Genomic DNA, 27,766 nt, shown 5'->3' with positions numbered 1-27,766 from the left:
ATTTATACTATAATCTACTATATCTGCTGTTTGATATAGCTAGCTACCTATCTAGCTACACTTGCTAACCAGACCCTCAATTGAAGATAAAACCACTATGTAGCTAGCTTTGATAACTCTCTAGGCTGCAAGTAACCATCACAAAAGCACAAGTGTCTATCACACTTATCCAATATTATCATGAGAGTCTAATGAGAGACAATTGGATTCAGTTAGCAAAATGTTATCTTTCTGAGCAAACTATGCTAGCTAGCTATCTGTGCGACAAATTGGCAAGGTTACTTAGTTGTGAGTAATTGTAGCTATAAACATAGTATTTTTTCATACTGAAGGACATGGATTAGTATAGCTACCATTTAGCTGTCTAGTGGTCTATCGGTGTAATAGATTCTTCTCTTTATTTCCTGTTGAGGCTTTTTTCAAAATTCGTTACAAGTCCTCATTTCAGCATCCTGCTGATTGTAGTTCTTTAATTCCAGGTCTATCGTTAGCAGATCTTCATCATATACAGTTAACTGTGACATGGAGAAGACATGATAATGTATGATCTACGGAGTAATAATCTTTAAACAACAACAACAACAACAACAACAACAAACAAACAAAAAAATTACAACCACAATTTGCACAATGTAAAACATGCTTCAGAGTAACAGAATTAGAGAGATAGTCTCACGCTGACCCCAAGACTTATCTATCATTGTGTTATTACGTGTGAGTGTGTGTGTGTGTAGAAGATTTTTAATTGTTCCTGTACCCCCCTTTGTGGTGATCCAATGGAGCTGATTGGTCGTTATGGGGCTCAGAGGTCTAATGGGTCTAAATTCACTGCCCTTGTTAGGCCCGTCTGACGGTGAGCGGCTTTCTTATTGTCAGCGCTTACATCCAGCTTCCAAATAGAGATCTATTACAGCACACACACACACACACACGTTCCTACCTCTACTCCCTGATGAGTTTGGCTTTTCAGTTTTTGATGAAACAGTAGGCACGAGCCATCGAGCAACATATGGCATCTTGGGAATTTCTTCCTCTTTGCTGCTTGTAATATGTACTGTAATTGCGTGTGGCTCTGTGGGTGTTTGACAGGAGAGGAGAGGTTGAAACAATTCAGGGACAGAAGTTGTGGAGTTGCGTTAAATTAATGAGCCTCTAAGAGCTCACCGCAAATGAAACGTGTAAATACATTGATCTTTTTCGCACTTCTTACTGTTTTCTTCCTTTTTTCCTGCTCTCTTTTTTCTCTTTCTAACCTAATGGCTTCTGTGATTGCTTTTTCTTTTTTTTCTGCACAATAAAAGCGGAGGAGAAAACCTGTTCAGGGCGCAGCGTCGCAGCGTCTACGTAAACACCCTGCGCGCTCATCGGCTCGGCCCGTCTCCCCGGGGCTACGGCAGATTTTTCATTTAGCACGCGGCGCGGTAAGAGGTCTGAGAGAGCGATCATCCTGGCACAGGCCGCAGCTGGTATTTTCCTGGCGCGGATGATTAGTGGAACGCTTCCCATTCGACCTGGAGAAATTCTCGCAGTGGGAAGTTAACATCCGCTAACTGTCTTTAGCGTGGAGCCTCATCACTCCCCCGCCTGACGCTCCAGAATGCAGTCGGGTGGAAGAAAGGAGGGGCGAAGATGAGTAGAGTGGAGAAAAGCAGGAGAGGAAACAGAGGCAGCCGTCTTTCTCACTGACATCACATTTCAACTGGGTCTCTTACATGAAAAAAAAAAATGTGTTTCACACTTGGGAATACGTTTTTCCTATGTAAACCACGTGAAAAAAATGCCATGCTGCATTTCAGCCTGAAATGATAGGCCCTGGAACTGAACGTGAAAAATCATGAAAAATCTAAAATGTCCTAGGTTTACGAAAGGTTAACAGTAAAAAAAACCCCAAAACAATATAACAGCACATCCAGAAGTGTTTTATTCTTCTTTTTCGTTTATTAATTAAAGAATGATACTTTTATCCGCTTATATTTATGTTTAATGCTGTGGAACATTATGACTATACTGGAAGAATTATTAAATGAAATCAGGATTATCATTTTGCATCTTCATACAAAAACACTGACAACTGAATTTTCAGTTTTTACTCAGTCACACAGGTGTGTCTGTGTGTGTGTGTGTGTGTGGAGTGTCTCAGCTGGAATTAAGTGTCGAGCGGATGTGCAGGTTTCGCAAGTGCAGTTATCTGCTGTGCTTGACGGGTCTAAATGTTCATTAAGGCTTCAGCTTAATTCTCCCGAGCAGGTGTAAGCTTTCTCTCCGCACCGGAATTATCCAATCCTGCAGATACACCCGTAATCATTCGAGCTAAGCTTTGGCAGATGGAAATTGAATCAAACGTGGGAGTGTTTCTTGTGTTAATCCGCCTCACGATTTATTGTCAAACACAAATACACTCCACTACGCTTTCACAATGAAAAACGTCATGAAAAATCAGCGAAGAGGGAAAACACAGCGGCTGAAACTTTAATACTGAGGTCCTTTTGCATGTATAAAAATTTTACTTATATTAAATTTAAATTTTCTGTATTAGAGGAAACTTTGAAATATGAAAAAGACTAATATTAATAATGTTAAATGGATAAGTAAATTAATTAATGAATTAAATCTAATTTACAAAGTTTTTACCCTCAAACAGACAGTGTTGGTTGGTCCTAAAATCTGATTGGCTGTGCCCCCTGTGACCCCATCAGAGTAATCAGGAAAGCCAGATTGGAACACGCAAAAAGAAATACAGAGATGAGCAACAAAAGTTCTGGAACCAAGATTAACCTCTACCAGAGTGATGGAAAAGCCAGTGTGGATAAAGAAAGGATCTGCTCATGATCCAAAACATACAAGCTCATCTGTGAAACATGGTGGAGGTAGTGTCATGGCTTGGGCTTGCATGGCTGCTTCTGGAACAGGCACACTAATCTTTATTCAAATGAATGAAATGTTGTAACACCTAATAAATATTAATTTTAAATGGATACCTAAAGACATTTATTAATTATAATTTACAAAGTTTTTACCCTCAAACAGATGTCATAAAATCTGATTGGCTGAGCCTCCTGGGACCGTATCACAGTAATCAAAATTTGTATGAATGCACCAGGTTTTAAATCAATACAACTGTTACACTACGGCTTAGCCAGAGTATACGAGACAACACTTTACCAAAGATATTATTTTAGCTTATGTAAGATAACAATGGTCTGATTGGAAAGCTTGATCTAGCACTATATACTGTATGACATGCAGAAAAATAGTTTACATTCTAAATGCTTTTTGTTTTCTGATTCTTTATAAAGGAATCTGAGTAACATAATGGCAAGAAAGAGAGAAAACAAATGCCACAAGGGTCCCGTGCATTTTTCTCTGACTCCAGGCACCTGATATGCTTAATTATACAGACTTCACTGAAGTGTACAGGATGGATGTACTGTCGGAGCAGCCTGTGGCAAAATGCGTGATCCTGTACAGGGCAGCAATGCAGATGAAGATAAAGATGAAGATGTAATCACTGGCATATGAAGGAATGTACAGTACATGAAGGAGCGCATTCTTTTTCTCAATGTGTAGCCTGAGGGGTGTGGAAAAGGAGGGCAGAGGGAGAGAGGACCATATGCAGCCTCACAAGGAAGCTAAACTGGCACTCTCTCTGTGTGTCCTGAAGACATGCCTCATCTGTGCTGCTGGACGTGTGTGAGTGTGTGTGTGTGTGTGTGTGTGTGTGTATACTATGTGAGCAGATGCACTGAGCTTTTGCCCTCTGTGTGTTCACATGGTTCATAATCTGCCCCACTCGACCCTTCCTTTCTCCCACACCAATTCTCTAACCCCACCCTTTATCCTTGATTCATATCTTTATTTTATTTTTATTTTAACTAAGTAATGATGTGACCAAACAACACTGACCTTTACAAAGCAATGATGTTGACTTCTCAATTCTGGTGCTGATTAAATTTCTATAACGGTGGCTATGACAGTAGTCCCGTCTCCATCTGCAAGGTTTAAATCAGTGTGCTCATTGAAATATGTTCTATAGTACATATTACATATTAATATAGTACTATATTCTATAGTAACAGCTGATCAGACACATCACATAATCTAAACCTAATAATAAACTGATTAAGATATTAAGATATACCTGGAAAGTCTTCAGGATGGAGGAGTAGTGGGTTTATATTGTCGTTCCTCTATATAGCTTATATACATTACCACAAGATGTTGTTTCTTCATGACCATGGTGCAGCACAGACCAGTACACAGGACCACATAAAGTGCAAATGAGTGCAAGCGCAAGACAATAAGTACACAGAACATGAGCTGTAAACTGTAAACTATTGTGTGATGTAACAGCACAAGTATAGCAGCTATACTGGCAGCAAAAACGAGTTCCATAATATAAAAGTGACTGATGTGCAGTGGTACTGAGTCTTACTGGGTTAGGCAGCAGAGTGTTGAGTAATGTGACTCTTCTCAGGGAAGAAGATTTGAAGGTTTCACTGGACAAACTGAACTGCTCATACTGTAGAACAAATAGTGGCAATACGTTGTTTGGGAGTGAATTGGCAAATTGAGTCGGCTGATCTGAGTCGCTGAAAAGATCTAGAATTCCCACCTCTTATATTTGGCTCAGAATAATGATTCAATGAAGGTGTACATTAAATATTTATGCAAGAAATATGATTTGGAGAAAGCCAATTTTGGCATGTCGAGGTGTTACAGCAGCGCTCGCTACTCTGAGATTACTCTGTCAGATCCTGGGCTCATACGGAGCTCCACACGTCTCATCGCTGCTGTCAGGGAGTGAAGCTCGCACCTAGCAGACTGAACTTAAAACCGTCACTGCTTTCTCCTTGAGGAACTGCGGATTATTTTGAGAGCTAATACCTGTAGAGCTCAAAAGCCTGAGGGATGGGATTACGGCAAACTGGCATTCCTAATGTCTGACACACTAATCACAGTAGAGAGAGAGAGAGAGAGAGAGAGAGAGAGAGAGAGAGACAGACAGACAGAGAGAGACAGATTTCTAAAGTCCTACAACTGCAACCTGCTGAACGACAATGACACATTGTGAGTGAAGGAGGAGCGATTTGTAAGGATCACAGGAGGACAGATGAGGTTTTAACTCTCAGGTTGTGATGAGCCCCTGCTGCAAACACACACATACACACACACACACACAGATATTTTAAATATCACAAGATGTATGTCAGTGAGCTGATAATTCTACCTCAATCTGAAGAGCTCGTAAATCTCTTCTCCATCCCGTGATGATGTACAGCAGGCTAAAAAGAACACAGTGAAAAGCAAAGATGATGGTGTGTGTGTGTGTGTGTGTGTGTGTGTGTGTGTGTGTGTGTGTGTGTGAGAGAGAGATGTTAAGTGTAGCGCTTTAGAGTTTTTAAGTCTGTTTAAACATATTGCTTCACTTGCATGTCCACATTTTTTACCTGATCTCAGGCAAAACTTGAGTAAGTATTAGAGAGGTTTTTTTTTGGATTGGGTATAAATAAGTTATAAGAAAAAGTTACAAGCGCTATCCCTGCCTCTGTGTAAAACTCCAATTCCAAAAAAGTTGGGACAGTATGGAAAATGCAAAAAAACAAACAAACAAAAAGGGTCATTTGAAAATAGAGTTCACCTTGTACTATATTGAAAACATTCTTAACACATTATTTGATGTTTTACTCTGTGAATTTAAATTATTTTTGAAAATATAAACTCATTTCTAATCTGATGACTGCAACACACTTCAAAAACGTTGGGACAGTCGACTGTTTACCACTGTGTAACATCACCTTTTCTTTTACTAATACTTATTAAACGTTTGGGCGCTGAAGACACCAGCTGGTTAAGTTTAGTAAGCAGAAGTTTCCCACATTCATCCATTATGCATTTCTTCAGCTGTGCAACTTAAATGTAAATTTCTTTCTTTCTTTCTTTTTCATTTTTCATCCATTTATTTGTTACATTTTAAAAATCCATTTGTAGTTACATGTAATATTCTTTAGACACTCTACAGTCATTAAACCACCTCTAGACACAGACATAAGATGATGAATAAATGAATATTTGGACACGATTGTTGTTGAATTTGTAAGAAATAACCCACAACAGGCTGTGCTGTTATAGGGATCCAATCAACAACAGTTTGGTTTGATGAAATGAAGTTACTATTAACACCAGGAAGCTGATTAGTTCTCTATAACAGCATGTCCTGAAGTGATTTCCTCTTTTCAGACTATAGCAAATTGCCAGCAATGTTTTTTAATTGCCAACAAATATTTTTATTTATTTATTTACAAACAGTATGTCACTGCACATCAAGCATGTTTTTTGATTGATTTTTCGAAAAATTTGCTTGCTTCAAGCTTCCATTATACAAGTCACTTTGTAATTGTTATTATAGAAATGATAATGTATTAAGATGCATTAATAGAAATCTTGAAGCCCTAGTGTCAGAGCTGCTGCTATAGAAAATTAACCAACTTCTGACCAATCATCATTGAGAATTGAGAACTGTGCTGTGGTATACTAGTAGGTAAATATAAGATATTTGATTGTAAATGAGTTGACAGGCTGCTTCACGAGATTATAGATATTTTGTTGACAGTTTTAGAGTGTTGATTTAAAGTGCTACTATTATAGGGTCTTTTTAAATACAGTCTTATCTCAGGGCTACAGTATATTAAGTTGTCCTACACCAATGTTAGTAGCTTTATTAGTAGTAGTATAGCGTAAGTGTTTCCTGGAGCTCTCCTTAAACATATCACCTAATTATCACAAGTTTATTGGAAAATTACTAACCTGCTTTCAATAGCAGCAGTGCACAATGATGATGATATAATGATGCCGATGATGATGATGGTCAGAAATTAAGCAGAGAACTTGGTGACCCAAACTAAACTCTGGATTGCACTGTATTTTAATCATCAGACAGATTACATGATTGCATTAATGCACTCATTATTGCAATATAAAAAGTGATTAAAATGCTCAATCAATCTCTCTCTCTCTCTCTCTCTCTCTCTCTCTCTCTCTCTCTCTCTCTCTCTCCGGCCTAATGCTTGGATGGCATTGGTGGAAATCGATATGGGGCCACGTGCTGCAGGTCTGACGCCAGGCGGAACTGAGTTTGGTAAATGATTGGAACTTTAATTACACTGGCCTGTCATGCAGCGTAGCTCTCTGTCACAAAGTCAGCAGCAGGTCACGTGCTGCACAAAGGCCATGAAACACACACACACACACACACACACACACACACACACACGCACACACACACACAAAACCCCAAACAAATAGTCAGCTGTTATAATAAACGCCAGCTTGTTTCAAAGACGTTCCACTACATTAAATGTAACTATAATCAGAGACAAAGTATGATGTTTTGTTCTGTAATAATAATAATAATAATAATAATAATAATAATAATAATAAATTAATCATTGACAAATGTGGTATAAAAGGAATAATCCACTTATGGACATGCTGTTATTAGAAAAGAACAAACTTCTGGATGGTAAAAGTATCTCTGCTTCCTGTTGGACCACATCATGCCACCCTGCCATTTATTATTTTTCTATTACAGCATGTGATGCTGCGTTTTATCCCTTACAGAATATGAAATTAAGGAAATAATAGGATACCTGTTAAAACAATATTCTTATATTATGTTGTTAATGACAGCCTTGTTTTGTTGTCAATGACAGTCTCTTGTTATATAGTTAATGGCAGTCTCATGTTATGTAATTAATGACAGTCTTTTAAGTAGCAGGATTATATCTGGATAGAGATCCTAGAGAGCTGGATAGAGATCACTTGTTATGAGATTAACAAATGTCTGATGTTATGTCATTAATGAGAGTACCCGGTTATATCATTAATAACAGTCATGTTATGTTGTTAATGACCGTCTCATTTTGTTGTTAATGACAGTCTCTTGTTATTTCTTTAATAACCGTCTCTTCTTACGTTGTTAATGATAATCTCTTGTAATATCATAAACAAAAGCCTATTGCTATGTCATTAATGACCGTCTCTTGATTATCAGAATTTTGTCTAGCTAGAGATGTAAATGCAACCAAGACACATTTAAACCACATCTAAGCCATTTTTATACATCACATCATTACACGTGATAAGACTGCAATAAAACTTTTCAAACCTGAAAAGAAAGGAAGCTCATAGTCTCATAGTGTGTGTCTGGTAAAGTCTGCTAAAGTGTAAAGGAGGACGCTCTGACCTGATAAACGAGCACACAGTGTGTAATTTACAGACAGACACATTAATCTTAGACCGCTTCTAAAAAAAAAAAAAGAAAGGGAAGAAAAGTGTAAATTACAGAGAAGGAGGAAGTTGAGAAAGTAAAGTTTAATCAGTGAATTATCGCTGAGCTGTCAGAGCAGTTTAGAGAATATCTTCAATTGTGACATTTAAGAAAAATAATAGAACTTCTCAGGTAGAAAAGAAAGTGTAATCCAGTGTGGTATAACTACTGTATAGTTATAGCACAGAGGTGTTGAATTCTCAAATCTGATTGTTCAGATATCAGTGCACTCATTCTGATACATTATCGTTTCTATAGTAACAACTTAATGGACGTGCCACATCAACTGATTTAAAAAATGTGCATAATGGTTGATATGGTGAAGTTCTCTGTGAAGAGATGTTTATTTAACATTTTATGGAAGGAGTCTCCTGTGTCAGCGCTTTCTAACAGCAAGAGGTAAAGCTGTAAGTTTTACACCACAGAAAAGATTTTGTGTTTATTTTTGGGAACATCATAAGCTGCATTTTTATTTTTGCTTATTAACGTCAAGGGAGAGAAAAAGTAGAGTCATGGAATGACTGTTTATAGCTGCTATAATGGGCTATAAAGTAATAACTTGTTTCAAAGACATTCCACAACATTAATTGTAACCAAAAACAGATAAAAAGCCCCGCGATTTTTCATTAATAATAAATAAATAAATGAATAAATAAATAAATAAATAAAGAGTGCTGGCAAATTCTTAGGGTATAAGAGAAATAAAACACTTAAATAAAACTCTTATGAATTTATAAAGCAATTAAGACAATATGTATTATGTATTATAAAATTTATTGTAAAGGTCATACTTTCGCACGGTGAAATAACAAAATGAGAAAAAGCTTAAAGTCAATGAGGAAGAAGAAATGTCTGAAATTTCTAGCAATTTAGAAATAAATGGATAAAATTCTTGGTCACAAATTTACATTCATTATTTGAATGAAATTCATCAGCAAACTCTAGACAGAAGACGCAACCAGTAGTTAGTTTCAAATGATAAAAAACCTAAATTCCACCAAATTCACTGATTTGTTAAACCACATAGAATCATATACTGTGTTATTGTACTTTCATAGTGAATGTGTAACGTGCTGTGTGATGAGGCAGGACACAAGAGCATAAACTCAACGTGGCTCACCATTATGGTTCAATGCAGGGGTCAAAAAGAGATAATCCATAATCAAAATGATAACACAACAAACAGGGAAAGAAAACAAGCCTCGGTAATGCGTATGAGCAGGCGGCAAGACTTCACAAAAAGACAAAGGAACACTAATGAGAGTATAAATAAGCATAGTAATTAAACACAGAACAGGTGCACACATTATGGAAACAAACCAGTAGTAAGGTATGGGAGGAGACAGGAGAGAAACCAAAACAAAGCTATATGACCAGAGCATAAATAAAACGAAACAAGAGCAGCAACTTTTTATGCTGCAAAGTGCATCACATGCTTGAGAGGAGAATCTGTGACAAAATAAATATAAGCTTCTTGTTACTGTTAAAAGTGTGCAAATAGCATCATGGATTTTGAGTGACAGAACCAGCAAATTAATACAGTCTCTCTCTTCCTCTAATGCATGCTTATAAACTCAGAATCCTACTTATTACAGAAATAATGAATTCCGCTGTAGTCAGTTCAAAGCCCGAGAGCCCTGATGTTAATAGAACTAACATCACAAAAAACCCCCCCCAAAAAACGTAAATGTCAGAAGCAAAGAAAGTTCCTACTTTTTCTCTAATTCATCCTGATGGCCTGGAAGAACCCGGTTGGCTTTTACGCTTCACCATGAGAGAGGACTACGATGCCTAAATGGAGATTAATTCCAATTTTGTGCTTGCTCAGTACTAAAGCAATTTTCGCTCTTTCTCTTAACGATGCCCCTTTCTCTGATTACAATAATGTAATCTAATTGTAATTATGATAGCATCAGATCCAGGCAGAGCCTGACGTGATTGGAGCTCTTCGTTACATTAAAAAATGATTTTTTTGAATAATGATGAAAGGCGCTGTGGAGAATGGGGAAGTATTACTTTTTATCTTTATTTCTTTTTTTTTTGGTGCAGCCTGGAGCAGAGAGATGGAGAAACGGGGAGACCGAGATACCGGAAACTGTATAGGAGTGTACAGTCATGTCTATTGTAAGTGCTACAAGAAAGACAGAAAGAGGGGAAAAGAGACAGAAAGAGGAAGGGAGAGAAACTTTGTTCAGTCTGAACAAATTTGGCTCATCTGAGCTGATCTCTCTGTCCTCCATGGGTGTGATGTCTTCTCCACCTAAGGGGCCATGGTGTCCTGCTTACTTTATCTCTCACTCACTTTCAACTCACCTAAAACTGCAACGTTGCCATTTATTTAATGAAAAAGAAAGAAAAGTATAGAATGTAGAAGGTCAGAAAAGTCTGCAAGACGCCAAGGAGCTCTTTATGCGTTCCATCCGTGCAGAGAGAGAGAGCAAGAGAGAGAGAGAGAGAGAGAGAGAGAGAGAGAGAGAGAGAGAGAGAGAGAGAGAGAGAGAGAGAATTAGGAAGACAGAAACTGAAAGGAGAGAAAAACAGAGAAAGATACAAACACACAGACACACACACACACACACACACACACACACACACACACACACACACACACACACAGACAAACACACACACACACACACACGGAGAAACAGAGAAGGGCTTTTCACACTTGAAATAGTTAACCTTGGGTCATTGTAAACCCCAGGTAAAAGGAATCCTGGGTTATCTTGTTTCAAGTTTCACATTGTTCATACTTTACCCGGGTTTAACAATTAATCCTGGTTATTCATAATTTGATGTTTCACACTGTACAGTCCTAATCCCTGGTTTAACTTTCTTATTTGCATATTTGCTTTGTCAGCAACCATTGGATTGAATAAATAACTTTTCTGACCATAGTTGTAAAAATAAAACTGTCTCCTCCCCGCCCCAAATGAAGCATTTTCCATCACCATTTGACATTACTTGTTTCATTCTTCCCTCAAACGCTGCAGTTACTGTTTACACAACACACTGTGACTGTATGAAGCATGTGATATGATTCAGACGCTGTTCAATATCTGATTGGGTGTCTGTTGCTAAGCATCTGGCCGTAAGATTCTAACGCTGCATCTTTTCATACAGTACACTATAAACCTGATTCCCAGCAGGGTTTCGTAACCCCGGGTAAAAAGTGGTGCTAATATTCTAAATTACAAGTGTGAAGCATTCCTCTACCGGGGTAAAAGTGGGGTTTCGAACAATGATAATCCAGGTTTAAGTGCTGTATTTAACACCCTAGAGAGATAGACAGAGAAACACAGAGGGGTTATGACACAGAGAGTCAGACAGAGAGAGACAGTTACTGATAAAGAGAGAGTCACACACACAAACAGGACTGAATGACCATTGCCTTGAGTGATTTAACTTTATGTTTATTTACTCTTGCTGTATTTATCTCTTCCCTTTTCTCTTTTCTAGTTTATTGCTATTTGGCAGTACTGTAAGAGAGAGAGAGGACTTTTCTGAAACACATCTGTTGTGTTAAAGTGAAGCCAGCAGTTCTTTACACACTTCTGAGGAAATCTACTTTTCTGTTTTGGGACAGATGTAAAATTCTGGACTGGATATTATTTGGCTTCCTCACATGTTCTATCTCTTTCACTACACAGGGCACGAGTTAACGGATTTATCACCGTGTGAAGAGGAAGAGGGAGAGATTTACTATGAGTTCTCAAGCTTGCCAGCACCGAGGAACCTGGTCTGACCAATTTTCAGCACCCTTTACTAAAATATGGAGCGTTTCTTCAGAGCTGCTGATTTGGATTCAGTGTTTTCAGAGAGGTTGAAGTGACAACACGGAGTTGAAAGCTGTTCTGGGATCAGTGTGTGCTGCAGAGCTGAATTTGAAGTGTGAGGAGAAATTTCGACATGGCTCAAGCCTGTCTGATGTACGGTAAAGGGTTTACGACAGGAATGACTCGGCTGTACATTCAAACACTCGGCTTCACCTCCATTTGTAGATAACCAAGTTAGCATGCGCGTAAATAATCATCGTAGCTGTGGCGCTTCAGACCTGTAAGCTCTAAACTGGCCGAGTGTGTCAGAGTGTGTGTTATGTAGTGATTTCACTGCAGGCTTGGGTTCCACGGTGAGTGTGTTTAGCACAGCATAACAGCCTTTTCATTTCACTTGATGCGTTTGACTCAATAAAGCTCAGAACATTTCAAGATGAATTTCTGGTAAATAATTTCATCGTTAGCTTCAGGTAATCTGTTCATCGTTGCTGTTACAGGAAAATAATCATCGATGAGGTGGTGTGGTGCACCCTGACGTGAAGTGAAGTTACTCTTGCCACCTTGAAGATTTTCCTATAACAGCACATTCTGAAGTGTTTTATTCCTCTTACACCACAGCAATTGCACTGTATCAATTAAAGAACAACACATGATATATGATATGATTTTTATTCATCTAAAGTTACATTTAACATCGTGGAACATCTGTAAAACAGGTTAGACTTACATTACAGCAGCTATAAACAGCCGTTCCAACACCTAAGTCTTTTTCCTCAGACTCATGTTCAATAATAAAATAAGAGTCTTTTTTTGTGAATCAGTATGAGTCATTCTGAATCAAACAGCAGGAATCAAATGGATTCAAGACTCTGAAAGCAACTTATTTACATTAAAACGTACATTCCTTACTTTATTTTAGGAGAGTAGTGGAACATGATGTGTATGTGTATGACTTGCTTATAAAACAACATTGTCCTAAACATTCATATTCGTCCTGGGAATGTGGCTTCAGGGAGTGTTAATTGTATTTTTAAGCAAAGACACTCACACCGCATCCATCTGCGCATGAATCTCTTAAACACTCAGCTCATTCATGCACAACAGCTCATAGGCCTTCTGGCCTCTACTTCTCTCTCTCTCTCTCTCTCTCTCTCTCTCTCTCTCTCTCTCTCTCTCTCTCTCTCTCTCTGTGTGTGTATGTGTGTGTGTGTGTGTGTGTGTGTGTGTGTGGGTGGGTGGCACCTGTATGCCCGCTGGCTGCAGCACAGACATGTAGGATGAGGCAGCCTTCAGTTCATTTGTGTTCTGAGGGCATCAGCATATTAAAAAAAAAGTTAAATGAAGAAAAAATGAAGATGCAGAAGACACAGGCTGACTTCTGTTTTTCAGAGGTTGGGAGAATTTGATGCTCTAGGCTGATATTAAAAGTGAGAGGTGAAGCTCGGATTGAAAGGATTAAGAGGGAGACCTGAGAACTAAAAAAATGTTTGACGTTAAACTACCCATCCCTTTAATTTTCTTATTTTTCCTTTTGTAAATGTATATGCTTATTAGCTTTTGTAAATGTATGTCAAGGTTACACATTGTTACACACACCCATAGAGACATACACAATCCCACTCCAGCAAATATGTCAGCGTTTTTAAATGAAATTTATTTGAATCAGCTGGCTAATCAGAGGTAAAGTTGATATTTTAAGTTTTCTCATATAAGAAAGTCAGAGCAGAGTAGTGTGTGCTTTGCATTTTTTATCTAAGAGAGAGAAAAAAAGAAAGGCTGCTGAGGAAAAGACTGTTTATAGCTGCTATAATGTAACAGATAATGGAAATTAACTTGCTTCACACATTACAATCATCATAATTATACTATAAACTAACAGTAAACTATAATTGGATAAAAAGTACACTTTGATGCAAAAATTGCCATTGTTGGCATATCGCTGTGGTATAAGAGGAGTAAAACACTTAGGATACGTGCTATTACAGGAAAGCCAACTTCAAAATGAACTTCGGGGTGGGAAGAGTAACTCTGTTTCACGTGAAGGCGAGTCACACTAACCTGTCATTGATTATTTCCCTATAACAGCACGTCTTTATAGTTTCATTAATATCTTAATTATTGCATGTTAGGGCAAGTAGCTATGCAGATAAACTGTATACGGACAGAGAGAGACAATGAAAACTGAATCCACTGTGCAAGTGGAACTTCTATGTGCAGGGGGCGGGGCTTTCTAAAGTGATCCCTGTCAAATGATTGGTCAAAAGGCCTCCACGAGCTGTCAGAGCTCTCCACCGGAGGAAGCTGAGCCGATCTCAACGAGGAGACGAGGGAGAAGAAGAAAATCAATTTCAGCGTCCGGGCCAAGTCGCTGCGGGCTTCCTGAGTGGACGAGCGAGGTGACACACTCCATCAGGAGTGAGAGAGGTGACACACTCCATCAGGAGTCTGAGTGAGCTCAGGGCCTCAGGAACCCCCCTCCCCCACCCTGCACCCGGCGCCCCACCTCTCCGGCTCCGGATTAAACCGATTTATCTCTTTCAGCAGACCTCTGTACCGCGGGGACTCGGCCGGGGCGGCGGAGAAAGTTGTTCCGGAGAGAGCGAGAGGAGGGGAAAAAAGTGGCAGAATTCAGGGGTGTAAATGATGAATTACTTTTCATCAAGTGAAAGGAAACACGGAAGGGGAGCGGGAGTGAGGGGAGCGGCAGCCTCTGACCCGACGCCTCACGGCAGCCAATATCTTCATTCAACAAGACAAGCATGAAATTACACAGAAAATGGGATTGTCATGAACGGCCCTTCAAATCTCAGTGTACAGTCATTACCCCAAAAAGGAAAGAGATCTCATAGGCACATCATGCGACCTAAGATGGGGGGAAGGAGTGTGTGTGTGTGTGTATATATATATATATACCGTGTGTATGTGTGTGCGTGCGTGTATGTGCGTGTACTGTATATCCTTTAAACAACCATCTAAATCATGAACACAGTAAAATCTGGAAAAAAAAAAAAAAAAAAACTCTTCACAAGCAGATGCACAACTGCTTGCTAACGAAATAGAGACACGGAGAAACACAATGTCTAATGAGCAATCAGATAATAATTAGAAAGCAAAGCTGAGAAAGAGTGTGTGTGCGAATACAAATCAGCTCTATTGCTGAACATGAAAATGTGTGAGGGAAATATGCATGCTGCATTTATAAATCAAAATTTTTGTTTTAGAAACTTGTTGAAAAAGTGTGGAAAAGAGCTGAATTAAGTATACACATACGGAGTACACTGAAATATGCTTACTTTGGATCACTGCTGTTATGCTCCCTCTCTCTCTCACACACCACACACGCATACTGTAACACCACACACACGCACACACACACACACACACACACACACACACACACACACACACACACACAAACACACACACACACACTATGACATCACATAGTCTACCCACACTATTTAATTTCTGTATAATTATCACATTTTTCTTACAATTGCCATGCTGCAATGCATTTCTCATAAAAAATGCACTGCTATAAATTCTATACAAACTTCTGCCCTCATGGAATTGACCATTTTTTTCTCTTAAATGTCACACAGCCTCTTTTGTTCCACTCAACCCCCCTGTGTGTGTATGTGTGTAAGAGAGAGATGAGTGTGTTTTTGTAAAGTGTTGCTGACCGGCTGATTCTCAGGGTCGCGCTTCCTATCGATCCCAAGCAAGAAGACGGGAAATGACATGTCGCAGATTTCTATCCCCATTCATGGCTTGACAAAGAAACGGGAAGTCACAGGCCACACTAGCATTATGCTAATCGCCCTTTTTTGCGCAGTTTCATATTTATTTCTCACAGCATGAACAGGAAAAGTTATAATAAAAAAGAAATATCAGTAAGTTGTATTTTGGTTGACACTAGATGTGAAAAGTGCAAAGCTGGGAGCATGTGGTTGCTTTTTAAATGAAACTAGCCAAGTTTTCTGCATCCTAGCCTGAAATTTCTCTGGGAGATCTGTATTTTTCAAAGAGTGGTGCATTTAAATGCCTCTTTTATTCCTAAAACAGCCTTAAGACACTAAGAACGGCTGGCTCCACATAATGAGACAAAGCAGACAGATGACACTCTGTGCGCTCCATTAAAAGAGGTCATTGAGAAAGCGCAGAAATGCCTCTGTTCCACCCGTCATGGTCTTGGCCTTCAAAGAAACAAGCATGTGACACCGGCGTGGAGGAGAATAAGGACGCAGTCGCATTCGTCTCTAAAAGACACTCACTTATTCCCTTCAAAAGAAAGCATTTATAAAACTTCAAAACAAAGACCACACTCATAGTTATATTCAGCGCACAGAAACTGTGCTATAAAAAGGATTCTAAATATGTTCTGGTATGGTTAACCTGCTGTGCATTATGGGTAGGCGCAGCTGGGTCTGTAAATGCTCAGTGTTACATCTGACTCTCGGCACGAGATGCTCGTTTTAGTATGAAGTGGCCTGCATCAAGACTCGAGAGAAGAGAGTAGCAGTGTTTTGTTCTTTTTTCGCTTGTGTTTTTCCTGAGGGAATTGTGTTAGATACTAGACAGACATATATATAGATTGATAGATAGATAGATAGATAGATAGATAGATAGATAGATAGATAGATAGATAGAGAGATAGATAGACAGACAGACAGACAGACAGATAGATAAATAGATAGATAGATAGATAGATAGATAGATAGATAGATAGATAGCCTCCACTGAAAAGAGTAGAACTCCGATGGGCTTCTGCTGTTGTAGCCCATCTGTCTCAAGGTTTGACGTGTTACACTTTCTGAGATGCTTTTCAGCTCACCGTGGTTGTAAAGAGTCGTTATTGCAGTTATTTATCTCTCATCAACAAGGGTTTCCACCTGCAGATCTGTTCGCACTGGATGTCTTTTGCCCCATCTAACTTGATTCATGGATGATCCACAACACTAAACAAAACTATACACTGACCAAAAGTACAACATGTTGTTTTTTAATTTCTAAAAAAACAAAAAAATGCAATCCTTGTTAAATTCTTGTAGGATAAGAAGAATAAACAGTTTGCTGATGTTGTAAAATAATCAACTTTGGGGTTGTAAGAGTAACTCCACATTTTGTGTAAGGTTGCATCATATATAACCTGTCGTTTATTATTTTCCTATAACAGAAAGACCAAGCATGTGACACAGATCACACACACCCAGTGCATCATTTATTTAGAGACCTGACCTCAACAAAGTGTGTGTGTGTGTGTGTGTGTATGAGAGAGAGAGAGAGAGAGATAGAGAGAGAGAGAGAGAGAGAGAGAGAGAGAGAGAGAGAGAGAGATTTGATGGTTTGATGACTTGATTGCTCCCTACAGGATGGAAAGTTAATGATAATTGTTCGTGTGCCCCTTAAAGTGAAAGGAGACATTAAATAAAAGGGAATTGTCCTGCAGAGTCGAGCGGTCATGCTGTCTGGACGACTCTCAGTCGCTTTGTTAATACCATAGTGATTAATAATTTCAAAGTTAACCCTGTCTCATGTTGCAGTATAGTTGGGAGGAATCTGATTGGCTGTGCTGAGCCAATCACTTTAGTGACATCACTATGCTTTTAAAGTCCTCTGTATAACTAATTTGGTGAATACATGACAGACAGTACAAGTTGTTTTATGGTTCCGAGAGCTAAAATGAATTTCCTGAGTTGATGTAGAGAGCCATGTTAGCATAGATTTATTAACCATTAGCACTGCTCAGTGCAGGAAGTAAGAGGGCTTGGGAAATTTACTCATTTTAATTTTCCTGATTAGATTACCTGTTCATTTAAAATGAGGTTGTGTTGTTTGGGCGTGTTTGTGTTTCTTTATTTGATCTATTTGGTTAAGAATTGTTGCACTGTTTTTGCATCCTTGCTATATGTTGGCAGAATATTTGAAAATTTTAAATTCACAAACTGATTGACCACGTTCCATTTTCTTTTCATAAATAGAAGCAGCAAAGTCAATTAGTACGTTTACATGGACAACAATAATCCAACATTAACCCGATTAAGACAATATTCTGATTAAGAAACTACCATGTAAACAGCAATTTTTTATTATGTGGAGTACTCCTGTTTTAGTCTCATTATTGAAGTGCATTACAGACATGTAAACACCTTAATTACATTATTAACGTCGTGTGAGAGTTTCACCGCATTTTGCGACAGGACATGATCACACACGGCAGTGCTCAACCGTTTTATGGCAAACAAGACAGTACGGCTGTGTCCGAAACCATGTACTTACCTACCACACAGTAGGTGAAACACATGCATATAGTAGGCCACGCAGCCCACGGCTTCAAGCGGTCGTCTATTTGCACGTACAGCATGACAGATAATTAACTGCACTTGAAGTGTTCGTAAAAATAATAATAAAAAACACCCACAACTGTATATGGTATCATAACGAAGACGAACTATATGTTGATACGTGAAATTCTGGAGGGAACGTTGGATGGCGTGACGCGGTGACGTAATGACGTGTGCTGTTAATCGAACTTTGTTCTGTAACATGTAAAACGGGAACATGAAAGGAATATTCTAAAAGTGACTCATGTAAACATCTTAATAACAATATTGTCTTATTCAGGATAAGGTCAATAATTAGATTACTGCTGTCCATGTAAACATAGTCAATGATTGGTGCGGATCCTAATCCAGCAGTTGTATATTGCTTGATTTCATACTAATGATAGCATGCCCCTAACCCCTAAAAGTTTGCATTAAACAATGAATGAAGTATACATGATCATATGGGATACACATCGACTTGGCTGCACATAAGTACACCTATATTAGCCTAATCAACCCTAGTTTAATGTGCTGTGAGAGGAAGCATGCAAATCCAACCAATCGTAATTATAACATGAGTCAAAACAAAGGCAGCCAGTGTCAAGCAAGAGAAATCCATTTTCCAAAAAAGGTGAAAACAGCCAAAAGGTCCCATCCATCCATTTTCTGTACTACTTATCCTACACAGGGTTACAGGGGAGCCTGGAGCCAATCCCAGGAGACTCGGGGCACAAGGCGGGGCACACCTATTTCAGGGCACAATCACATATACACATTACAGACAATTTAGAGATGGCAGTCAGCCTAAAACGCACATCTTTGGACAAACCACCATTCCATGACATAGCCAAAGGTCAAAACCAGGAAATGTCAGATTAAACTTTGCAACAATACATTAAAAAACTGGGTATACATAGACAAACTAATCAAGAAGAAACACAGAATAGGTGAACACAATCAAGTAACAAACACATGATAGCACAGAGGTGGAGATGGGACTAAAACAGAAGAGAAAATATGAGCACATGTTGAACGGTGATGCAAAGGGGAGACTGGGAAACCTAGGCTGCATTCACAAGTCATTTTTTGGTAATAATCATAAACAAAATATTGGCATAACTCTTTGTCATCCATTTTAAAGTTCATCAGACTTGAACTTATGATAGAACATACTCTAACATAACCATTAGGTAATGCTTTTGGGTGGGGTGTCAATCATTCATGCCGATTTTAAGTAAAAAGTAGGAGAAGCTAAATTCATCGGTTTGGTTCGACTCATGGCAACTTTCCGATCAGCACAAAATATGTATTGTGCTTTGCATAAGTATTCACCCCCTTGAACTTTTCTATGTCTTGTGTTACAACCTGGAACTGAAATAGGTGTAATTGGGATGTAATATGCCATGAATCTACCCAACATAACCAATAATGGAGGGAAAATGGAGGGAAAAATCAGTGTATTTTGCAAATAAATATCTTAGCATAAGGAGTTTTGGTGGATGACCTCCTCAGATTTAATCATGCTATACAGGGTGTTCAACATTTGGATTTACACACAAAAAAAGTAACTCTAATTCTTTTCCAAAACTTTTTTCTCTTTGTTTAGGTACAGTGTTCTCTTTCAAACTCTGGGTTCTTCCAGGAACAAGTGTATTTATATTGAGATCACAAGACACTTTAACTGCACACAGTTTAACTTCCACTATTGATGTGACATCTAATGCACACTACTTTAGGGGTTTCATAGCAATGGGGGTGAATACTGGGAATGCAATCACAACCTTATGGTTTTGTATTGGGAAATACCTTTACTAACTATATAGATTTTGTGTTTGGGCTTTTATGTGTAAACTCATGATGTACAATTCAAATTATGTCCATTTCAGTTCCAAGTTTTAACAGTACAAAATGTGGAAACGTTCAAGCGGGGTTGGGGGTTGGGTGGGTGAATACTTATACAGTTGACAAAACAGCAACACATCCAAATATTCCTTGTGAACGCAGCTTTATTCTGTATCTGTCTGCCTGAATGAGGAGCTCAGCAAATACTCATGAATTTACTGAGCGCTTAATGAATTTGCCAAGTTGGACTGCATGGTGCCAACAATTTCTCTGATGGAATATCGAGCAGAGAGTTCTCGGGAAGAGAAAAAAGAAAACCACAAACACACACTTGAGTGAAACTCCTTCTCAGGAGCCAGATCTCCAAAGTAGCACAAAGCTTTCAGACTCTCTCTCTCTCTCTCTCTCTCTCTCTCTCTCTCTCTCTCTCTCTCTCTCTCTCTCTCCCCCTCTACATCTCTGTCTGTCTGGCATTGTCATGATGAAGACAGCGCCGTGGGCAGAGGGATTGGCTCGGCTGCCAGCGGTTTTGTTTACCTTCAGCGCAAATGTCCAAGAGGCATTTTGTCGGCATTTCACAAACCCAATCTCTTAATGCTGCTACTGCTGGAGAGTTGGCATACACGTTGCTTCGGGGACTGTCTCTCAACGACTACATTCACACAGAACGTTTGAAGGGCACTCGCTGTTTTCCACACACACACAAACACACACACCACACACACACACACTGTACAATGCTAAACTATCTGCCAATGAGCCTGCCTTTTTGTTGTTGTTCTGCTTTAGGAAAATAATCAACGACAGGGTGCTGTGATGTGGCCTGACGCAAAGTATAGTTACTCTTACCATCCTAAAGTTGATTACTTTCCAGTAATAGCAAGGTTCAGTCCTCTTTTTATTCTACAGCGTTTTCCCACAACTTGCAAAGTTATATCATATACGATCTGTGCCACATGGGAGGAAAAAATCGGAATTGGGTCACTTCAACCATGTAGTGTAAATGTGGCCTAATTTCACCTTTAAATTAAACTGCTAATCTTAGAGGTTTGCATACTTTTGCCCTCACAGATATGTAATATTGGATCATTTTCCTCAATAAATAAATGAATAAGTTTTTGTCTGATTTGTTTAATTGTTTTTTTTTTTTTTTTTTAAATCTTATGATATTTTAGGTCATATTTATGCAGATATATAAATATTCAGAATTGGGGTTGTATTATTATTATTATTATCCATCCATCCATCCATCTTCTATACCGTTTTTCCTTCAGGGTTGCGGGAACCTGGAGCCTATCCCGGGGAGCATGGAGCACAGGGCGGGGTACACCCTGGATGGGGTGCCAATCCATCACAGGGAACAATCGCATACACATTCACATTCACACACTACGGACACTTTGGACATGCCAATCAGCTGACCATGCATGTCTTTGGACTGGGGGAGGAAACCGGAGTACCTGGAGGAACCCCCCGCAACACGGGGAGAACATGCAAACTTCACACACAGGGCCATGGTGGGAATGGAACCCAGAATTTATAGTTACATTTAACATTACTGAAAGTCTGCGAAAGAAGTCGTTATAGTAGCTACATATAGTCATTCCCTCACCAGATTCCCTCTTTACCTCACCCTTGAAGTTATTAAGACAAAAAATTTTTTGTTTGCCATGCTACAGAGAAACCGAAAACTGTAAATCCCACCGATAATGTACACATAATATATTTTTTTCACTTAACTCTAAGTTTTTTTTTTCTTTTTACATACATAATGTCTACTATAGTGTCAAAATGCAAAATAATGATGAGTTAACATTAAATATTTCACCGAACAATATAAGTGAACAGACAAGCAAAATAGACAATCATGGGTCATCATATAGCTAACTTTGACAGATTTGACAGAAAAAATCTGGCAGTGCTACTGAACAAAGAAGCATTTGGGAGCTCTAATTAGAGAGCTGAGCCAACAGATGTGACTCAGTGCAATCAGTCAATTCCTACAATGCAGCCACTTATCAATGCTGTGTAATGATCATTTCAAATAAATATAGGCAAGGACGTTTTTGGAGACGACTCACAGTCAAGGAATGACATTTCGATATAACGTTTTTTTTTCACATTGGGGCAATTTTTTAAATCTCACATCGACGCTCAGAGCCCTTGTACCTAAGCGCTTGGCAGGACATCACGAGCATATGGCAGGACTAAATGTTGATTATTATCTGTGCTCATATTTCATTCGGACGTCGGATAAGTGAGCGAATTCATCATTCCTCAGTTTTCTGCTTTCTGTCTGTGGATGATAATCGGCACCATATGAACGCCACGTACCTTGTCTTTTACTGAAGTCCAGAGTATAAGAAAGTATAGAGTAGACAAGAGCAGAGTGGGGTATAGGAGAAGCATTGCAACTAATTGCCAGTTTGTCCTTGACTTCTTAAGACGGAAAAAAAAGATTGGTTGCTTCACAGATTTTGCCTTTGCATGAGATTCCATTCTTTCTATGGCGGCTCTTTGACAAGGTTAATGACGATGTATTAGCGAAGACACTGACATATTTCTCTTGCTTGAGCTATGACTGTTTATTATTCCGCCATGCTGACTTAAAGGTTAAACACATATGCTGTGATTACTCTTAATACTGTCCTATCTAATGCGCTGATCATTGTTGCTACTGATCGGTCCTCTTTCTTTATTATAAATGTTTCGTTGTTGTACAGTAACAACAGCAACAATGCAGACTAGAAAACTTAATTACCAAAACATAATTGATAACACTTATTTACATGTGTACACCCACACTGATGCCAAGCCCCTTGCAAAGTAATTATTATTTATTCTGTAATTAATTAGTAATAATTATGCCCTACTAGTTAACCTAATGTATTCAGAGCACATTAAATAAACTGAGTTTGTTAATTATATAATTATGCAAAAACAGGCCGGGCTGGGTTGTACTCCCTGTGTGTGTGTGTGTGTGTGTGTGTGTGTGTGTGTGTGTGTGTGTGTGTGTGTGTGTGTGCGTGTGTGTGTGCGTGTGTGTGTGCGTGTGTGTGTGCGTGTGTGTGTGTGTGTGTGTGTGTTACAAACACACTTTGACTGTTACAAAGTGCTGACAGTGAGGCCTCCTTCCACAAATAATAAAGAAATGCCTCCATAAAGAAATGTTAAATAACAACACAATTTTTTATTTTTTATTTTAAGGCTTAAATTATGTTGAGTGTCCATTTTAAAGTCCACGTGAATTAACTGTTGCTATAGAACCGATAACATATTAGAAAAAAACACTTTAATATAACCCCGTGCTTTGCCTTGTAGCTGGAACTACTGTCAGAACTGCTGTTATAGAAAATTATAAACACCTTCTGGCCAATCGGAATTGAGAATTCGACAGCACTGTGGTATAAAGTGAAATATAATACATCCAAGGGAATTTATTCATGACACTCATAACAGATGAGCACAAATTTGCAACCACACCAAAACACACAGCACGAGACCTCCACCTTGAGCAGCATCTCATATTTCCCCCCCTTACACACACACACACACACACACACACACATCCATCAGGCCTGCGCTGGTTGTAGCAGTAGGAAGGGGCATTAGTGCGGCGTTAATGGCTTGAGAGGGGTGAAATGGCCTCTCCTGCTGTACTGCTGAGAGCTCATCAACATTAGGAAGGCGACAGAGAGGAGGGCAGGGTCGCACAGCCAGGCAGGTGTTCATCCGGAGGGCATACGGAGGGCACAGCGACGGCTGAACGATGGAGTCGACTGGATAAAGCCTTGGCGAGGGCACTGCCCCAACACGTTCTGTGCCATGTGTCTGATGGCCGTCGGTCACTAAATGGAGCCATAAGCATCTGTGATTGACAAATTATTTACAGTGTCAAACACCAGGGTCACTGTTTAGCCACAGGGCGCTTTATCTGTGCCGGATGTTTATCTGCAGACAGAGGAACTAGTATAGGAACAAAGATGACTAAATAAACATTGAGAGGAATAAAATAGTTTGAGGGTGTGCTGTTACAAGAAAGTAATCAGCAGTGGCCTGTTGCAAAACTGTAACCAACCAGAAGTTGATTATTTTCATATAACAGCATGAATGTTATTCCACTTATAGTATAGCAGTTTGCCAACAATTATTTTCATTTATTAAAGAACATCATACTTTTAATCCCTTTATTGTTACATTTTATGTTGTAGGCAAACATAAAAGTGCCATTTGTACTACCACTGGATGAACTGGTATGGACAGGGAACTAATATATAGGAACAAAGATGACTAAGTAAAGGGAACATCTATACACACTGTATAGGAAAATAATCAATAACATATTGGTGGGGTGCAACCTGATTAAAAGCTAAATTAAATGTTACCAGCCCGAAGCTGACGATTTGCTTAAAATTATTTTTTTTTAAAGAACGTCATACTTTTTAGCTGCTTATACTCTAGTTACATTTAATGTTGTGAACATCCACGAAACAAGTTTGCACCTGTTATCACTTACAATCGGCTTGTCTGTCAACTTCATGTAAAATTAGGAAGGTTTTTGCAGTCCTATTTGTTGTAACATTAGCCAGTGTTAGCTCTTCAGTACAATGACCAATACATCAAAGTCAATCGGAGAGTATGGTAAGGTGCAGTATAGTAGAGTACCAACACAGGTACACTATACTCTTTTAGATAGATATTATGTTAACTAACATTATGTTGGCAGCTTTAGCAATGGTACTTACAGTGCATTTATTTTTTGACTAGAGATTTGATCACACGACCTCAACTATTTAAGGTGGGGGAAAAACAGAATTAAATTAACTGAGAAGATTTGAATGCTAATTTAATTTTTCAAAGTAGATATATACGATGTAAGCTAAGCTAATTTATTTGTGATATCTCTCAGTTTAATTAAAAACACAATCTTACACAAAATGAACGAACCTTTAAATGATCCAACTACACTCTAAAAAGTGATGACCTTATGTAGCTTTTCTATATTAATATAATGTCCATGTTACTACAATAAATTAAGTTTATAAATGCACATGCAGTATTTCTATTTAATGGGTTTAATATAAACTTGCCATTATACACCTATTTACTTTTTTTTTTTTTTTTTTTAAACTTAAGTGGAAATTCCACCCTTAATTTAAATACATTGCTCTGAGGATTATTTTTTCAGTGTAAATTACAAATGTAATGAAAAATTCAAAAATACTCAAAAGGTTTACATGTTAATATGTCTTTTTTCATACTTAGCACTTAGCATATCCCAAAATTCCACTTCAGTCAAGTACGACTTCACAAAATAGTTTCCGATGTGGAGAATTTATAATTTTAGAGAATTTAAAATTTTTTTTTGAAAGTTCCCAGTTCTCACTTTGTCACGAACATAGCATAGCTTACTGGTTTGGAGTTTAACCACTGGCAGACTTTCTAAGGCTATTTGCTGCTTGAACAGATTATTTTCCTTTCCCATTACCGTAATAATAACTGATCTTGTCCAGTGAAGTTGACTGACAGGTTGATTGACGAACCAGCCAAGGAAAAATACTCATTTAAAATGACATGAAATAAACCCCAAATGGAGAAATGTTAGAGAATGTTTAACATTGGAGGGAAGATTTATCCATACACTTTACACACATTATGTGGTGTGTGTGCATCTTCTGACACAGCTAACGTATATACATTGTTCCAAAAGGAGCAATAATTCTGGATTGGCCTCATTACGAAGTGCCTAATTGCCTTAAGGCGATTACATGTTCGGCATGTGAATATACTGGGGACCAATAATGAACTCCGTGCGTTTATTTCATCATTGATAAATAAATTACTGGCTTATTATGAATCTTGGAATGTCTCTGGGACAGAGGAAAACATCAAGACCTGGCACTAAGTGCTTGAGCATCTCAATTACAGTGCAACACTGTGACGTTTACCATCATGTGCTCTTGCGCCGAGACAGATCACAGAGTCTGGAGTGTGTAAATCAGGACTAGACGTATCTGAGAGAGCATTCAGCAGCTGAGCTATTGCTCTCCCACTCTTCTAATGTTCCCTAATGGCCTAAATCCTAATTGAGTTAAGCATTAATTCAGAGTTGAAGAAAAAAGCATTATGGCAGGGTGATGCTTCCTGTATTGGTATGAAAGCAAGCTTTTGCTGGACATAAATATGTATTTGTGTCTTAGCTCAAGTAAAAGCTATGTATCTTTATGACTGGCTGCAGTGGTGGAAGAAAGTTTAATTTGACCCATATTGAAGCATTTTAGAATGTGTACGTTCATTAATAAATGAACAAACAAAAACAAACAAATAAGCAAATAAAATCTATTACATTTATTTTAAGAAATAAAAGTAACGTTTATGCATAGGTTTAATGTCTGGGAAACGTGATAGTATTTGTTATCATTCACAGTATAACAGCTATAAACAGTTGCTTATATTTATCTAAGAAAAAATTCAGCATATCATGTTACCAAGAAAGTTACAGCTTTATCTCTGACTGTTATGAAAAACTGGCACTGGAGACTCCTTCCAAAAAGATTAAATAAATGTCTCCTCAGATAAAACATTTATCCATTTTCTGTACCGCTTATCCTACACAGGGTCACTGGGAGCCTAGAGCCTATCCCTAGAGCCGGTGTAATTGTTTATGCTCCCGCCAGCTACTCTTGAAACATTCCTTTGAGCTGTAGAATGCTTCCTGAAGACCCAGATTTTTTCAGGTAGGGCATTGTAGCTTGGTCTCCTTCCCGCAGCCCTCAGACACGCATCTAGACGTCCTCTCCACCACGTCGACTGGAACCTCAGGGAAGCTGCTGCTTCAATCTGGTCCAGCCTAGCATAATAGAGGTGGAATGGGCAGTTCTCCTTGTCCGTCACCTCGATTCCCCTCTCCAGCACATCCAGGCAGTTTAGTTGCCAGGGCTGCAAGAAGTCCTTCAGAAAAAGTTCAGAGTACTGGGTGACATCATGGAGGGCACTGGACCCTGATCGGACCAGCTGCTCTTCCCAATCCCGGGCCGGGCCATAAAACTGGGATACTAGGAAGCCCAGCCACTGTTTCTTGGTAGGCTTGGGGGGAGCCAGGCTGGCAAAGTACACCTGGCTGAGGAACAGGAATGGCGGTTCCTGCAGTTCCACAGTTCCTGTGGTTCCTGAGTTCGGTGGCCGTCCTCTGTGGAATCTGGACTGAGAGGAAACACGGCCAGTAATCCGAGCATCTCCCGACCAGGAGCTCTCCTGCTACTTCCATGGTTTGGCGCGGCATTCTGTTACAAAACAGGACTTGGAGACAGGAAGTAAGTGCAGGAGTACAGTCTTTATTTGAACTTACGCTAAAGACTTACAATGAAAAACCTATCCCTCAACTCGGGATGAAACATGAAACACAAAAGTAAGGACAGGCGTATGCCGAGAACCAGTAGCTTAACTCATGCACCAAACATACATTTAACTTAGGCAGTAATACTCCTCTGAACTAA

General features: G+C 38.9%; 1 long non-coding RNA gene across 1 annotated transcript in view; it reads left to right on the top strand.

Moving 5' to 3' along the window:
* The window catches only part of LOC128634273 (uncharacterized), a 34,169-nt gene extending 21,650 nt beyond the window's left edge, over positions 1 to 12,519 (top strand). Inside the window, exons 6-8 of the long non-coding RNA XR_008397604.1 lie at positions 7,109 to 7,135; positions 10,376 to 10,450; positions 11,977 to 12,519. This is a non-coding gene — a long non-coding RNA (uncharacterized LOC128634273). The remainder of the gene's footprint in view (positions 1 to 7,108; positions 7,136 to 10,375; positions 10,451 to 11,976) is intronic.
* Positions 12,520 to 27,766: the final 15,247 nt, after the last annotated feature.

This window comes from Ictalurus punctatus, chromosome 12, assembly GCF_001660625.3.
Source record: "Ictalurus punctatus breed USDA103 chromosome 12, Coco_2.0, whole genome shotgun sequence".
Taxonomy (NCBI): Eukaryota; Metazoa; Chordata; class Actinopteri; order Siluriformes; family Ictaluridae; genus Ictalurus; species Ictalurus punctatus.
This window is presented reverse-complemented; position numbering and strand designations above follow the sequence as displayed.